Here is a 16,204-nt window from a genome sequence, read left to right as displayed (position 1 = left end):
GCAAGACAGGGCATAAACAAACACATTCCTTTCGCGGAATAGTATCTGCTGCATAACTCAATCGGATTCTGAGTGCTCAAAATTTAACAGGATAACAAAATAAGAAAATGCAGGACAAACAACACACTGAGCACCCAACCACGTGTGCCATCTGTCAATTAAATAAGGAAGCTGGTTTAACTTGTTGTCGATGCAACCTGAAAATTTGTAGCTCCTGTCTTACCCCCTCACAAAAAAATTAAATAAACAAAGAAGATGCGCGCGGATCTGTGAAGCATGTAGAAACCATACCTCTACTATTCCCAACACAGATCTTCCTACAGAGGATACAACGAAAGAAGATAATTTGCATAACTCTAACGCAACACAGATAACTCCTGAAGAACCACAACAGGAGACGTTGCCTAAAATGGATGTTACTGAATCGACAACTCCACCTGATGACGAACTAATAGGAGATCCAGAATCAGCCACATCAAGCCTTGAACATCTCACTCGAGAAGAAAACTTAACACTTCAAGTAACCATGTCACAGCCCCACATGGTCCCCGATTTTCGCAACCTTATCACTGAAATTTTAGATACATATAACGTATAGTTAATTCGACAGAACAATTTGGATCGACCTGTAGATTGTAATACCGTCCACCGAATCCAATCTAATCATGATATACTAGTAGAAGAGATTCACTCGCTTCGCGAGCAGAACCAACAGATACTGACAGAAATCTACCACTTAAAATCACAGCTAGTAAACATTGAAACCCACTTAGTTTCGGAACTCTCCTAAATCTGGTGAACACCTCAGGAGTCGAAAAAATGAAAGGGTGTTTCAAGTTAATTTTGATATAACAGAACTGAACCAGGATCTTAATGCGAACATCCCCAAGTGGGGCCCTTTTCAACCTGCAGGACGCAGCAACTCACCTGACGCCATTAGGATAGAAATGCCAGTCCCCTCTTACCATTTTTCTGAGGATATTCAACCACTGAATACTAGAGAATCGGTTCTCCAAACACACCCCATTGGATCACACCTCATTGACAACTGCCCCCACAAGGCAGCAGCAGCATTTCCCGGTGGATACATCCTGTGAACTGGCACAAGAGAAGAACCTAGCAACTATCGTCAGTCAAAGTACGGAATCACGAAACTTCCAGAGCCAGCCTTCAGATAACCCCCAGAATAACAACCAGGGGGACCCTTCAAGCCCTTCCACCAAACAGACATATTGTAAGATGTAAAATCTTACAAATATAATATTTTGTGGAGGAGGGAGATTTATTTAAAGCAAAACTTATAATAAAGCAATATGGGGGAGCGGAACATTACAAGTTAAGAATATTACTAAGATCACTGGCAAGGATTAAATTAGACAACGTTTATGAAGGTCAGCGTTAAGCTTGACAAAGGCTAATGGCAAGGAAGGGGTGTACTTCGGTTCCCAGCGCACAGGAGCATCCAAAACAATGGGAACTGGTTGCAACTGTTATGAGTGAAAGGTGTCAACTCTGGTAAACAATAGCGCAGTGGACCATGTGCTGTCGGGACATTTCTTTAATCGGTTACACCTGGACAGTAAAATACGGAACAATGCTGGGAATTAGATGGAAGTCTGCCTCTGACAGTCGGTGATGGCAAGTTTTTAGATCGTGGGAAATTAGTCTGCTACAGTGTAACTATAAGCGGCTGACTTCAAAGGTACTGACAACCTGAGAAAGTTTGCAGACTTTTTAAAATGAGAAGTTGGATCGAGCAACAAGGAATCAGCGTGAGAAAATTAAAATTAGCGAATAAGAAGAGAGAGAAAGTTGATAAAATGAGTAGATTGGTTAAACAGAAAGCTAGGGCAGATTTGACATATGTAGGCGGTACAGAAAAGGAGATGAACAAAAAGTGAGTGAACGGAGAGAAAAGGGAGACAGAGTTGAGTTTTATGTGTGTGTTTATGGAAATGAGTTAGGAAACACAGAGTTGAGAATTTGGGAGTGTTTTGCGAAGATGAGTTAGTGACAAATCCCCGAGTTGAGTTATGTGGGTGTTTAGGAAAATGGATTAGTGGGATTCTAAGTTGATTTTTTTTGTTGGTGCTAGGGAAAATGAAATAGTCAGCGGACACAGCAGTCGAGATTTTCGTCGAGATAAGTAAAATGAGTTAGTAACATGGACAGTTGAGGGTTCTGTTGTAGTAGGAAATATGTAAAAGTTAACAGTCGAGTGTTTGGACGTGGTGGGAAAAGAGACGGGTAGCGCCCTGGGGAAGTTTTCTTCTTGAAAAAGTTCTTAATAAGTGGAGCGGAAAAACGAGGGTAGCACCCTATGGGTTTTTCCTTGTGATAAGTTTTAATAAAGTGGAGAGGAGAAGGAGTTAGTGTGAGATGCTCTATGAGTTTTCCTTGTGATAGGTTTTAATAAGGTGGAGAAAGAACGCCAGTCCCATGCAGCAAAGAGTTCCTAAAAACTACCCGTAGTAAATTCAGGTGTAGCAGATGAAGGAGATCCTCAGTGAGCCAAAAATGGAAGGTTGAAACCGCCCAGGAAAGCAAAGGAAAGAAGAAAAAAGATAATAGTAAGTACTGTAAGTTAATAAGGACAGTTAGTGAAACAGTATAGTGATTAATTAATGAAAAACAGAGATAGCACTAGAAGTAACTTGATAGATAAATTATCTCTTAAGTAAATTATATATATACTAACAGAGTTTAATTAATTCAAAAAGATTATTGTAAAATGCAAGAGAAACGAAAGATAAGTAATAGAAAAAATTGTTGTTCAAATGAGAGAAACGAAAGATAAATAATATACTAAATTGTTGTTCAAATGATTATAATATGTTAAAAGGATAATAAAGTTTATAGTGAGAATCTTGGAATGTTCTAAAGATAGATAATTGAATATAGTAAATTTATAGGAGAAGATTTGAAAGTTCTAAGGATAGATAATTGAATATAGTGTTTGTATTGATGAAGAATTGGTGATCTAACTGAAAGACTAATAAAAAATAGAGACTTTAGGAAAGTTAAGATTAGTCTTCAGTGTATTGTAACAGAATGGCGAGAACACAGATTATAATGATGAAACACAGATTATAATGATTATAATGATGAAAATAGCATATTGATTGTTAATATAAGAATAATATATGCAAGGTATCCTTGACTTAACCTTGTATGCATATTACATGTTTTTTATTCAATTGTATATTATGTTGTATATATATATGTAAATAAACTTTGTTGTTTGTTAATTTGTGAATTGTTATTCCTGAACACTCAGCCTTTCCGAAGGGAATTATAATTAATTGAGAAGTTCCCTTGAATCTGGAATTCTCCTAGGAAGTAAAATCAGATGCGTAAGTGGGGGAAATAAGAATAAAGTGGACAAACACATAATAGGGAACAAAACAAATAAACGAAATAAGACCAATAAAACATAAATAAAATATATAAAACAATAACAAAATATATAATCATCACATTTGTTTTCTACCCCCCACAATATGCTAAGGTGGTAAAGATGCACCCAGAAAAGCACGACAGGTTAACCACACGGTCAGTAGTTAAACCTCCCTCTCCTCTTGTCAGGCGGTTAATCCCACAATCACCTGATGTGGTTCAATCAATTGACCCAGGCATTAATATTCTTCACGCAAATAACTATTTACCAGACACCAGATCATCGATACCTCGAAGAGACCAACACTCACAATGCCTGTCTTCCATTTATAATATCACTGCTGTCCCAACTCGCGGGAAAATTTTCGTCTCAAGATTGAGCCCAGCTAGAACGGGCGAAAACATCAAGATGATGTTGGACACCGAGTTCGCAGCACAGGTAGTAGTGAAACCCATCAAAACAAGACGCCCAAGTTATATCTCATTTGTCATTTTCTGTCCTCCGGATAAACAAAGCATAATTCTAGAACCCAAAATTTGACCGCCAGGAACCCTGGTTAAACCATTCATTGACAGGGTTCATAGAGAAAATTTCTCCACCAAAGAAATCAACCATTTGACATAGCAACCAACAGATCAGGAACATATGAACCCGAAATGCCTTCAGCTCAATTGCTTTATCCAAAACGTCAGAAGTTTCACCAACAAACTAAACACACTTCAATCTCTGCTCTTCATGGAAGAATATGAAATTATATGTATCACAGAAACATGGTTACCCAAGAGGAATCACCAAGATACACTCACGCAGCCAACAAGGTATAGATCTTTAGAGAATTCCAGAGACGTCAGAAGAGGAGGGGCTGTCGCACTGGTGCTCATAGAACATTTTCATCCCACTAAAACTAAAACCAGCCGAACATCTAACTTTGAATCTCTTTCCACAGTGTTATCGTTCAGTGATACCCAGATTCAAGTCTGTGTAATATATTTTCCCCCAGATCATACTGAAGATTCAAGAGTGGAGCTCCACAACTCGATAACCACAAACTTAGAAACAAACCTCAAAACCATAGTGACCGGTGACCATAGCAGAATGTCCTTTACAATCAAATTTCCTTTGATTTGTTTTTCATTAATATTTCTTTAATGAAATGTGTCATGAAGGAATGAAGGAACTCTTTCATGAAATGCTCACTTGACGAATTGGGTAATATTTAAATATTTGACTATAATCCTCTGATTAAATCAGAGACATAACCGATAAATACATGATAACAGTAACATTATTAATAAATTAAGCTTTCATTCGCATTAGCCAAAATGTGCGCCGGTTATATTAGTGTTAATTAGTTAATCATTTATTTAATGCTTAATTTAATTAAATCGTGTATAAATTATTTAATTTGAACTGTTTATAGGGACCTTAATTTTACCTGGTGTAAATATAATTCTGACGAAACGATTGCTTATTGCGAATGTATATGTGTGCGTGTACCTGTGTGTGTTAATCTCCAAAGCAACTAAGGTGATAAGCTGTCAGTACATTGCGTCTGTAGATTGCGTGTGTTCTATGGTCTGTTCGCCTGATTGCTGGATGCAAACCAAACCCGACCTTCCAGGAGTGAAAACAATAAAACTCTCCCCTGAGACCAACTCATTCAATCATGTTGTGATAAAAGCCCATGGAAATTTCAGTTATCATTGAAGGGAGTCGAATTTAAATATTGTCTACTGGGCGGACGGTGTTATATTCGCTGTGAATATAATCATCGATCATATACCCGAAAAGGGTTTGTTTATACTGCTCAATTGGTTCTTTCGATACTGCATTCCTGTAAAATAATAAATGAATTTGTGCAAAAGTCAGGCCTACATAAATAAAATTAATAATTTTGTTTGGGTTAGAGCTTGGCAAGAAATAAATATATCACTTACTTTTAATAATTAAATGAAATAATTAAATCAAATAAAGCAATAATAGAACCTTACAATTTTATCGAAAAAAAACATTGCATTGGGAAAAAAAACCAAAAATCAATCAAATTTAAAACCTGAGTTAAAATCTTAAAAAAATTGGGAATCCTCCTCTAATGTTGGAAAAGTTCGGTGAAACTCAAAAAAAAAAAAACGCTTAAACGCTTAACATTTTTAAGACTTGATTATTTAGTAAAACGCTTTCTAGACATGGGCCTATCTTATTGCCGACTGTAGTTTTGCAATTGAATATCTGGTTCACTCTCTGACTGCTCACTGTGGGTGATAGTATTATTATTATTAGTAGTAGTATTACTTAATCAGGTAAAGAAAAGTTACATCTATCCCTTGACAGCAATCAAATTCTAGGAGGGTCAGAGAATTATAAAAATGAATATAATATCAATATAGGGAAAATAAAATATACAGAGATCAAGTCAATAATTAATTACAGGAGGTAAGACAGATTAGGTCCGATATATTACTTTAATTACATTCAACGTCTGTCCAAGAAGAGTGCAGGGATGCCGGGAAGAGGCTGCCGGCTCTCAGGAACAGGAGCAAGACCGCAGATGCCGGGAAGTTGCTGCAGGCTGTCCCGTACAGGAGAAGGAGCGCAGATCATCCTCCATCCGTGGGCAGGATGATAAGGCTATCGATGTTAGGAGCATCCAGTCTATCCGAAATAAGTTTGGAGAAGGTAATTATGTTGCGAGTGGTGATGATTTGTTTCCAAGGGATCATCCGTGCAGCGAATGTAGTATACCACTACAGATAAAAAGGGGTTGCCCAAGGAATCGAATCCTTTATCCCACACTCCACTTTAAAATCTCGTCCTTTATCTAAACCTTGGTTTTCCAATAAATGTGCTAAGGCTGTTCAAGGGAAGAATATTGCATATCTTAATTGGCTTGTTTCTAATTGTTCAGTTTCATTTTCTGCCTACACCCAAGTTTGCAACAATTGTAAAGCAGTTATTAATCAGTACAAACTAGAGTTTTAACAGGAGAAGAGTAGGAAACTTGCTTCTTGCCCTAATGGTAGCCGAGCATTCTCGTCTCTTGCCAAAGCTATTGGCCGCAACATTTGCCCATCCCTGCTCCTACTCTGTCCAAACCAGATGGTTCTGTTGTCATTTCAGCCAAGGATAAACTGACCTGCTAGCATTCTTTTTCGTCCAACTCATGTATTAATGATCTTGGTAAAACACCTCCCAACATACTCCATTAAATGCCTCCTGTGGTCTTCCCTCAAGAGGATGTCAAAAGGATTTTGACGAATGCTGATGCTAAGAAAGCGCCAGGTCCCGATGGTATTTCTCCACTTGTTTTGAAAACCTGTGCTCCTGAATTCACTCCTATTCTTTGCCGCCTTTTTTCACTTTCTTATTCCAAAGGTGTTTTTCCTTCTTCTTGGAAATTTGCTCATATACAGCCAGTTCCTAAAAAGGGCGACAAATCCCACCCATCCAATTATTGTCCCATTGCAATTACTTCTACTCTTTCTAAAGTAATGGAGAAATAAATTAACATCAAACTCTTAAACTACCTAGAAACGTTCCGTCTGATCAACGATCGTCAGTATAGAGTCAGCCAATGTCGATCCACTGGTGATATTCTGGCTTACGTTACCCATTTATGGACTAATTCAATGGAAATGTTCGGTGAAACAAAAGTAGTTGCTCTTGACATCTCAAAGGCTTTCGATCGTGTTTGGCGTAAAGGTCTTCTAAACAAGCTTCCATCTTATGGTTTGCCAACTGTTTTTTTTAATTGGTTATCCAGTTTTCTCTCTGAGCGCTCACTGAGGGTGATGGTAGATGGCTCTCTGTCTTCTAACTTCTCTTCTAATGCCGGTTTTTCCCCAAGGTTCAGTTCTTTCCAGCCGCTCTTTTCCTCTTGTGTATTAAAGACCTTCTTCCATTGATTGGAAATCCTATCCATAGTTTCGCCGATGATAGCACACTGCATTCCACTTTCCATTTTGAGAAACCTTGCTCTGCTCAATCAGCTTCAACTTCTCAAAAATCTGCTACCAATTCCTTAAATGCCGATCTTCAGGTAATTCTCCAGTGGGGCAAGTACAACATAGTTGATTTCAACCCTCCTATAACTCAGTCCTGTCTTATATCTCACAAAAAGGATTCTTCTGATCCTATGCTTATCTTTAGTGACACTCCGTTTTCTATGTAAAATAATATATCTCTTTTGGGGATTAGCCTGACTTCTAATCTCTCTTGGCACAAGCATATCACAAATATTGCTTCCTCTGCATCTAAAAAACTTGGTTTTCTCTTTTGCTCTCGGCGTTACTTTTCTTCTAAACAGCTGCTCACTTTGTATAAATCGCAAAACCGCCCTGCCATGGAATATTGTTCCAACATCTGGGGTGGTTGCCCCCAAAACCTCTCTCAGGATGCTCGATTCCATTCAGAAGAGGGCAGTTAGGTTAATTAATGATTCATCTTTAACAGAATCTCTCCACTCGCTGTCTCATAGACGTACTGTTTCTGCTGCATGCCTCTTCTACAGATACTTCCATGGGCACTGTTCTTCTGAATTAGCTTCTATAATTCCCGCTCTCTCTTTCCAAACAGTCCGAACACGTGCCGCCACCAGCCAACATCCATTTACTGTCCAACTTCAAACCCACAGAACCAACTTTTCATATTCCTCATTTATTCATTCAACTGCCGTTTTCTGGAACAACCTTCCTTCTTACGTATTTCTTGAAAATTACAGTCTACACAAGTTCACGTCTAATGTCAACAAATATCTTCTTTCGTCTTCTCAAACTCCAACGCAAGCACGGTACTAAGTACTATTGGTTCTAATACGTCTCGTGTTTGGGGTTTACATAAAAAAAAAAAAAAAAAAAAAGTTGGGATGCTTTTTTTCCATGGTAACGATACGGTTTTTAAAGCACAACGATGTTATTGTTTATCGATAAGTTTTAGTTGTCGAATCGTTAATGTAAACATTTACAGAATATTGTGTATAATGTACACCAAATTCGTAAAAATTGGGATGTGTAAAGGTTTGACAGGGACAATGAACATTCGTGATATATATTTTTCTTTCCGAAAAGTTAAACTGTCAGTTAATATGTTAATCTTATTCTTTCAACAATATATATTTTTTCCATATTCTTAGTTGTACATTTTGCAATTTAATAATTCGGTGTCGTTATCTTTTAGGTTATATTTGTAACAAATAACTGAAAAAATCTACAATTGTTATTAATAACCACTCTCTTTCTTTTTAGGTAATTGAACGTGTTGTCGGCGGAATTTCAAAAATCTGTATGATTATCGATATGGACGGTTTTATGCTGAAATTTGGGACCACCAAAACTACATTACACTGCCGGAAGCTTGGTGTGATTTAAGTTTTATGAAGATGCAAAACCCTATAGTTACAGATTTAAGATCAGTGTGGAAAAGGAAGAATTAACAAAAAGAGGGTTGGCGGCCTGTGAACTATGCGAAATCATTTATTCATGGACTCACATTGCACCCCACATATCGTGAACCAATAGAGCGTTGTAGTGCAGAAGAGGTTGTACCAAAAATGTACAGTGTTTACACATCATCAAGTAAATATGTTGTGGCTTATAAGGGTGGCCACATGGAACGTGATTTATTACAAAAACTGAGAATACCTTTTGTAAATTTAGAGTCGTTCGTGTGCCCTAAGTTTACAGACCTACAAATGTATGTTGCGGGTAGAGAGGGCTGCGGGTTCCACTTACCACCTCGCAATGGTGAGTTTTGCCACTGTGCCATGTTAGCTTACCATAAAAATATTTGTTGGTTGACAAATATTATGTGAACATGTAAATTTGTATATAAAACCCAATAAAACTGTTTCGTTCATTAAAATCTATGCTTCAGTTACTTAGTTTAGATGTGAAATTTAAAAAAAATATATATTGCTTTGTTCATAATTCATGAATAATTGAAAAAAATGCATATATAGATGAATAACGCTATATTTTCAGGAAAATATTACCTTGTTCATTAAGCTATGCTAATTAACATGTTGATATTTAAGCAGTTTAAAAATATATTGATGTTTTAATAGTTTAAACACCTTGATTAAAACTATTGCTGCGCTCAAGAATACTTGAAAAATAATTACTTAAACTTAACATCACCTTCTAAATTTACGTATAATTTTTTGTGGAATTCGAAAATTTTTCCATGCTGTAAGTGGTGAACACTTTCCCGAACATTCATATGGAAAAAGAATGGACTGTGCTCATAATGATATGCCATCTGAATTAAGAAATTTATTAGTAGTTAAGACCTGTGCACATTGATATTTTCTCTTTAGAATGTCTGTAAGAGTGTTTCATTCGTTAAAACTGTGTCTTTAAAGAAGATTTTAGAATTTTAATCATAATAATAAGAACATTAAACAGCTTGGAAGTTGCAATATTTACCTTGTAATTTACGCACAACTTTTGGAAATTTCTTTAACTTTTTAATTAAAATTCAACCCTTTTAAATTAATTTCAAACTTTTTAATTATGAAAACACACATTAACTGTACTCAAAAATAACACTAATATAAAATTGTGTTCGAAATAAAGAGAACCTGTGATATCTGGCCAGAATTTAAGACTATTTGTTGCACGGCAAACAACGATATTCACGACTACTACAAAAGAGGGGAGTTACGTTAAACAACGACATGTATTTCTAGAAATTTTTCAATCTACAGAAAATCAAGTCTAAGCAGTATCAGTTGTCTTCTGAACCTTTCATTCCACACATCTTAGGTACTTTACGTTCTGATATCTTTTGTATTTGGGATTTTCATAAAAAATCACATTTAAAATCTGAGGCAAAATAAAATAAAATCACATAATGTTATTAACGTTGATTGCATCATTCGTAATACTGTAATATGAAGCTCGTATTCAACGTGGAACCTTTTGGGACATCAGTTGAAACAAAAGAGATGTGTGGCTTAGAAACATAGCGGATACATCCGATACTCGATGAACGAATACCATCTGTTAAGCAACTGTAACTTCCTGAATGAAAGCATACATCAGTTGAAACAAAAGAGATATGTCGCTTAGAAACATAGCGGATACATCCGATACTCCAAGGCTCTCGACAACCGAATACCATCGGTTAAACAACTGTAATTTCCTGAATGAAAGCGTATGCCAGATATTGGACCATCTGGTTTTGTTACTGTCAATTGACTGTCACATACAGCCTATAATTTAGATGCATAATGACTGCCCATTTTTGACATTCATATATCCTTCATTTATGTATGAAAGCGAGTTATTCATGAAATGAGAAAAACAAATGTTGTAATTTGAATATATTGTCCTTGGCAGCTAGCTCAATTTGTTAAAAGATGCAGCTCGGATTTTCTTCGCAACTGCACAAATTTAATTCCTCATTTCTCACCTGAAAAACAGAAGGCTGGAATACTGACTAGGACATTTAAAATGCTTTTTTGGATTTTCTCAGTAATCTTATTGCAGCCTGTAGTCTATGGCTTGTATAAACTTTCTGTGCAGTCATTTTGTTCGGAATGTGGTACCACAACATCGAGAGTGAAAGTATTGAATTTCGTATTATTTGCGTATGTTGAAGAGCAGGCCCTTTCAGCAGTGTTAACGGTTATTCGGGCAGTTGGAATTGTTTGCAACCCTATTACAAAAGGGAATTATACTTTCATTCCGAATTTTGAGCCTCAGGGGCCCGTTCCAAATAATGTTGGGGAATACGAGGTGATCTTTTATGACCTGCTCATACTTATTTTTTATAAACTATGTAGAATATTGGCTATTGGAATCAGAATATCTATTTTTTCTTGCAACATATTTCTTATTAACAATATTACATTGCTTGAAGTGCTATTATTATTATTATTATTATTATTATTATTACTCTGCAATCTTAAACAACTATGATTTTGAACATACCTTATTTGGAATAACTAAGCAACAAAGGATGGAGGGAGATAGAACAGTAAGCTCTTGTTTAGCTCACTTTATAACAAACATCAAGTTAACGGATGCTAATTCATACATACTATTAAATCAACTTTCAGATCACAGAACATGTATACTAATAGTAGATATGTATTCAAAACAACACCCATGTGAAGAAAAAAAAATAACAAATGTTACGAATCAAAATTATTCATCAACAGGGAACTGAAACAGAACATAGAAAATTTTTAAAGCAAATCATAATATCAATGTTAAAAAATAAGGTGGATTTCATTTGCTGAAAAAATGATAATACCTCAATACGAGAGATTATCCTTTCTTAATGTGAATATTTATTTGCTAGAAGTGTTGTTATTTATGTGTCTTTATTTATTTATTTGATAGACGTCTTATTATTATTCAATTTTTATTTATGGAAATGCTATGTGCATTTCCATAAATAAAAATAAGAACTACACAGCGAAGAATGGAATGAATTATATTGGGAATCAGACTGTTAGATAAGAAGAGAAACACATGGATTAGGCAGCAAACTCAAGTAAAGGACATTCTTATCAAAACTAAAGAACTAAAATGGTCTTGGGCAGGACACATAGCTCGAAGACATGATGACAGATGGACTAAGAAAATAACAGAATGGTACCCAAGAGGAGCTAGAAGAAAACCTGGAAGACAAAGGCGGAGATGGATAGATGAAATTCATGAGTTTTTGAGTAGTAAATGGATGGCCAGTGCTCAAAACAGAAGGAACTGGAAAGTTGCTGGAGAGGCCTTCATCCTGCAGTGGATTGAAAATGGCTGATGATGATGATGATGATGTGCATTATGTTGTTATTCAGATTTTTGCTTTAGGGTAACGTGAGGTGGACTGGCAATACTTTTGCGACGAAGGGGACGATTTAGTGAATGGTCCTAAAATATATGTTTAATTGCTAGAATAAATCTTCCATTTTACGATCACCGATTTTAAAGTATGTTTTATCCATTCCGTCGAAAGTCTCATAAGAAGAATGCTAAATTTTCTTTAAAATCACTTTCTTCGTTCAGTTTCCATTTTTCTTTAATCATCACAAGAGTAAAATTCCCTTGCGTTTATTTGCTACGTTATTACTTATTGGTACATTACGGCCTGACATATGAACAGGGGGACTACCTTGTCTATACTGTTGATGAATGTGCTAATTTTATTCTTTTTGCTTTATGGCTTTATTTCACATTTCGTCTACTGTTATGGACAAGTACAGAGATGCAGTTCCTGTTACATGGTCAGATGTAGTCCCCTTATGAATTACCTGACCATGTATCAATATACTTCAGCTGATATCAGACTTTGCACTTTTGCCATCCCTGTATTCGACTTATAACTAAATTTGTCCACCCAAATCCGATGACAGCTCTGCCACGTGTTATTATATTTTACTTTATTTTGTTTAATCGCTTGGTATTAATAATTTTACTTTACAGTTCGTTCACCTCCAAATTGATTTTGCAATTCAGCCCATAATTTTCTTAATTCATCATAACGTTTAGGATATTAATGTTCTTTTTCTTTTTTCTACTGTCCTTACCCTTCTAGCCTTTGACATTTTCTGTAATTTTCACCTTTCTATATATATATAGATTTAATGTATGAGTAGGAAATGCAAGAAAAAGAAAAAAGAAAAACTGGAATTGCACCTGAATGCGCAAGAAAAGAGGATAAAAATATATAATTATGAAATTAAAAGTAATTAATAGAAAATACAAAGAGGTGGAGAAGCAATTAACGCAAGGTTCCAAGCCTAATAGAAGGATACTAAGAAAGAGAAGAGAATGAGCAATTAAAGGAAAAAGAAAAAGATTGTAAAGAACCAAAGAAAAAATATATATATATAAAATTATATAGAAGTAAAGACTGAATTAAATAGCCAATCATACGTACATAAACTGAAAGGGAAAGCAAAAATTAATAAATGTTAAATAATAGTGAGCATCAAAATGAGTATGGTAAATTGGAGAAAAAAAACCTTTCGACGGAAACTGCATAAAATTGGTACAGAGATCAGGGGATTACTTCTGATCATGTACCAAAACACTGCGTTTCTATGCAAACTTATGTTGATGGAGGAAAGATTATTAAAATATAACAAAAAAGAGGGGAGAAGATAAAACCTCCAAAAACCTAAGTAAGGTAGCCCCAACACAGTGTATGTAATTTAAATTAAAACAAATTAAAGCAAAAGCGCCTTATTTTCATGTACTTGGTTTTAAAAGAATAAAATGCAATGCAAATTCTGAATTGTCTAAAGATCGAAAAGTTTTTGAAAAATGTTTTTAAAAGACGAAAAGGTAATTTTATGTATATAAATCCAACAAATGCAACAGTCAGTGGTATAGAAATGGGAAATAATGTAGGGTAAGGGAAGATAATAAAAATAAAGGAGGCGAAAATAGCCAGAATGAGAAAAGTAAGAATGTCCGAATCGCCCTCGTATTGCACTGACAGTTCAAGTGACGGAAGAAAGAAGAATAGAAAGTAGAAAGTTGAAAAGAAAAGGAAAAGAGTTTAAAGGATACTAGGCAAGCTAGGTGTGTAAATACCCAACTCCTTAGAGAGGGCCTTGGCTGGGAGAGTGTTAGTAGAAGTAGAAACTAATACCACTAGCCTGTGTTATATTTTAGAATGTCGAAAAGTCCATCACTCAAGAAAGTGCTTTTCTAGACAAGTAAATAGTTTCCCCAGTTTAGGAAATCAAAACGGAAGGAATGAAAATGCTGATATGTTGTTCATCATATTGAGAATTCAAAATGCAATGTTTGAATTTTCAGCCAAAAAAACCCTGCTATTTGTCGATTTTTTAACTTTTTAAGAAAGACTCACTTGGACTCCCAAATGGAAACACAAGAAAACTTGTTGTCACAGATGGAGAGATAAATCTAAACTTTCTTTTGAGACTTGATAACTGCAAATCAAAATGAACCTGTCTTTAAGAGTAGTCTTCGAGTGAAGACCCATTCGAGAGTTATAAAGAAAAAGAAGTGAAAGAAAGTTATACCTTCACAAAGGTCTATTTAACAATAAAATGCTTCAGAGAGGCCCGCATACCACTTAAACTTATTTATTCTCTCAGAGCATTAGAAATAGAGGACAGCAGGGTTCATTGTAGAAAAACTATCCAAGTTGAGAGAGAGAGTGCTGGTATACTGTAATGAAAGAAAAACGCAGTTAGTTTATGGTGTTCAATGATCTGAAAGAATTTACATGATCCTATTGATACAGCAATGGATCCATTATACAAGAGTTTCCGAAATTGTGATTCGATGACCACTTATGATTATGAAAGTGGTCCGCGAGAATCGAAAATGAAACATGATATTTTTGCGGTAGGCGATAGTCTCATTAACAGAGATGGGAGTACAGGTATGGCTATAACAACCTAACGTGTACAACATTTGCTAAATGTAGTACATTCATTGTATTTAAAAATTAATTATTAATATATTTCTACGTATAATTTTTAAGAATATTTTTAGGTCTGTGGTCTCTACCTCCAATATGAAAGTGGTGCGTGTCTGAAAAATGTTGAAAAATGTTGCCTTACATCATGAGGAGACGAGAGGCCAGTTTAAATAGAAAAGTACTGCACGTACTTCGGATAATTATATCGAATCTGAATAGCGATTAACAACTCCATTTTCGATTCAGTTAAAGTATTAAAACGCCACCTCCAGGTTTTGCATTTTAAAATTAATTCTCAAGTTTTCGATTTTGAGATAACCTAAGACATGAATCCTTATAAAATGATTCATATCTTTGAGATGACCTAATGAATCCTTATAAAAGTGACCGTAGTCGCTGGCGTTTTCGCTAAGTCAAAGCTACCACTTTAATTCAAAATTTAAAACATAAAAGTAGTGAATGATTATGAAATTAATGCAGATATCGTGCATTCAGAAATGGTCCAAGTTTAAAAAACATTCGTTTTGTAATATCGTATCGGTAAAGGACGAATTACAATTTCGAAACATGTATATGACGTGCATCGAGATGCGGTCGTATTCAGCAGGTGTTCTGTTTATTTGACACATCGGAACCAATCTGATGTGATGGGTGTGTTTTCAAGAGGTGGTGTCATTTTGGTATGAAAGATTTGCATAAAATGTGCTTTATATATTGTGTCGTTTGCTGCATGTTCATAGAACGAACCCCAGTATAGGAAAGTAAGTTGAGTAGTTTGTCCATAGCTTATAAGTCTCGATTTTCGGAACGTCTATTAGTTTACAGAGAAAGGCTAACACGTAAGTTGCAGTTCCCTTCTTTAAAAAAAAAAATAAATAGTTATTCCTTTTCAAATATTTGTGAGTAGCAAATAGATTTTTATCCTTAAATTTATTATTATGTTTTATAATTAAACTGTTGCTTTCGTCTATTTGAAAAATTACTGGGTTGCTTAATGCTAAATTTTCACTAAAGAGAAGTCGAAATTGAGTTTTTCAGACTGATTTATCGTTGTGAGTTGCTCTGGTATTGTGCTGTTAATGTATATTGCTCTGGTATATTATCCGTGTTAATACATAGCTAGTGTATATTAATCTGTTAGTGTAAAGTGTATTCGTGTCTAACGGCACCAGGGGTTTCCCCCTTCTCGGCGTTGCTTTCATTGTAGGTGTTCCAGTTCACTGGGAAGGCCAGAGATTTAAAAGTGTATGGATTTTGTAAGTTTAATGTTGTGTATCGTTGTTTATCTGGCCATTTAGACGCTAGACCCCTGGGGTGTCCATATTATGCCTCGTGGAGACAGACCTGGTACCAAGTAATTTTATGTTTTCACTCTGGCAGGTCCTGCCACCTAATTTCCTGAGATTTCAG

The 16,204-nt window shown here is 35.5% G+C and overlaps 1 protein-coding gene across 1 annotated transcript in view; it reads left to right on the top strand.

Annotated features, from left to right (window-relative positions):
- Positions 1–15,540: 15,540 nt before the first annotated feature.
- Positions 15,541–16,204, top strand: part of LOC150089802 (uncharacterized) — a 50,232-nt gene continuing 49,568 nt past the window's right edge. Inside the window, exon 1 of the mRNA XM_090368822.1 lies at positions 15,541–15,633. The gene's annotated coding sequence lies outside the window, so the exon portion shown is untranslated. The remainder of the gene's footprint in view (positions 15,634–16,204) is intronic.

The sequence above is a fragment of the Mastigoproctus giganteus genome, chromosome 2, assembly GCF_048544385.1.
Source record: "Mastigoproctus giganteus isolate SK-2022 chromosome 2, ASM4854438v1, whole genome shotgun sequence".
NCBI classification, from domain to species: domain Eukaryota; kingdom Metazoa; phylum Arthropoda; class Arachnida; order Uropygi; family Thelyphonidae; genus Mastigoproctus; species Mastigoproctus giganteus.
This window is presented reverse-complemented; position numbering and strand designations above follow the sequence as displayed.